The sequence below is a fragment of the Solanum tuberosum genome, unplaced genomic scaffold, assembly GCF_000226075.1.
Source record: "Solanum tuberosum cultivar DM 1-3 516 R44 unplaced genomic scaffold, SolTub_3.0 scf00163, whole genome shotgun sequence".
Taxonomy (NCBI): Eukaryota; Viridiplantae; Streptophyta; class Magnoliopsida; order Solanales; family Solanaceae; genus Solanum; species Solanum tuberosum.
This window is the reverse complement of record NW_006239087.1, coordinates 1244188-1245321: the sequence shown is the minus strand read 5'-3', so window position 1 is coordinate 1245321 and position 1134 is coordinate 1244188.

Here is a 1134-nt window from a genome sequence, read left to right as displayed (position 1 = left end):
TGGCTCCAACTTCCCTGCTAGAATTAGTGTGCAGGTTATAGAATCAGTTTATAGTACATACAGTAGGTTATAGCTTGCACTAAACTCAGCTGCTGCAATCTTCTATTATCAATTACTCTTATATAGCTGCTGCAATATGCTATAATACAGTGCTGGAAATTTTGGAAACAATTAAGCTCTTCTATAACTGCCTGAACTCAGAAAATTCTGTCCAGTTAATTCGATTTTAATGGCAACTAACAAGGCCCTTCACTCCAACAGAATTTCTTGTCTCTTCTATAACTGCTGCAATCTGATTTGTTGTACATGGCAACAACTATTATCAGTTACTCTTATATAGCTGCTGCAATATGCTTTAATATAGTGTTGGAAATTCTGGAAAGAGTTGAGCTCTTCTATAACTGCCCGAACTCAGAAAATTATGGCCAATCAATTCGATTTTAATGGAAACTAACTATTGACACCCAATTTTGACTCTCCACATTTTATTTAACTAAAGTTTTAATAATAATAATAATAATAATAATAATAATAAAAACAAAAAAAATAAATAAATATATATATAGATATGTTATGAATTTTTTGTAGGAATACAAAAAAAAAATTAATTATTTATTTTATTTGATAAATTTATTTTCATAAATACTATTTTTATAAAAAATTATATATATTATATAAATATTTACTACTTAACTTTCTCAATTTTTTTTAACTATGTTTTTAAGGGTTAACTTGATTTTTTAAAATTAAATATAGTTTCTATTATTGCGATAAATATTTTTTTGACATTTTTTCAAAATTAGGAAAGATTAATTAATTAATGAGTTAGTAATTTATTATATATATATATATATTTAGGATGACTAATTTTATCAAATAAGCTAGTCTTGCAAAATAATTATTTTAAATTTAATAAATTATGGCTATTTAATAAAGAAGAGGTTATAATTTTAAAATAAATTTAATTTGAACAAAACTTGGCAATCCAAGTCTTTTTAATTCAGTCAATCCGCGTGTGCCACGTAGGAAGCACATGAATTGTGCTTTTTCAGATTAAATTTTGACCATCCAATCTAATCCAACGACTTTAATTAATTCATCTTTTTAATATAATATATATATATATATATATAT